Source organism: Salmo salar, unplaced genomic scaffold (genome assembly GCF_905237065.1).
Source record: "Salmo salar unplaced genomic scaffold, Ssal_v3.1, whole genome shotgun sequence".
NCBI classification, from domain to species: domain Eukaryota; kingdom Metazoa; phylum Chordata; class Actinopteri; order Salmoniformes; family Salmonidae; genus Salmo; species Salmo salar.
Genome location: NW_025549546.1, coordinates 9162 through 10000, shown reverse-complemented (window position 1 = coordinate 10000; position 839 = coordinate 9162).

Below are 839 nucleotides of genomic sequence, written 5' to 3'. Positions count from 1 at the left end.
GAGTCAACAAGGTCGTTGTCCAGACTCCCCAGCTGATATGTCACTAGGTCGGCCCTGTGACCGACCACTAGCCCAGAGAGTCAACAAGGTCATTGTCCAGACTCCATAGCTGATATGTCACTAGATCGGTCGGCCCTGTGACCGACCACTAGCCCAGAGAGTCAACAAGGTCATTGTCCAGACTCCATAGCTGATATGTCACTAGGTCGGTCGGCCCAGTGACCGACCACAGCCCAGAGAGTCAACGAGGTCACTGTCCACTTGGTTTTCACTAGACATCTTACAAGGTTAAAAGCTTCCCGGTGGTCTGTGTTTGAGCTAAAAATGAACCATTAGATTGTTACCAAAACACATGTAGCCTATTGGCAATATTCTCCACGATAACGTACAGCTTGAATTACAACATCAAAACGTAAAACTCCAGTGATTACATTAACGCACCAAAGAATATTTAGTTTTTAAACCTCTACGACCTGTGGTATATAGCATTAGACTGGGGGGGCGGGGTCAAATGAAAGATGGACAGTCGTGTTGGCCAATAAGATCAGCTTTACAGTCATATCAGATGACTTGGGGGTGGGACAATTTTGTATTTTTTTTGTACCTTTATTTAACCAGGCAAGTCAGTTAAGAACAAATTTTTATTTTCAATGACAGCCTACTAGGGAACAGTGGGTTAACTGCCTCGTTCAGGGGGCAGAACGACAGATTTGTACCTTGTCAGCTCGGCGATTTGATCTAGCAACCTTTCCGTTACTAGTCCAACGCTCTCTAACCACTAGGCTACCTGCCGCCCCTCCACTCTAACCACTAGTCTACCTGCCGTCCCCTCCACTCTA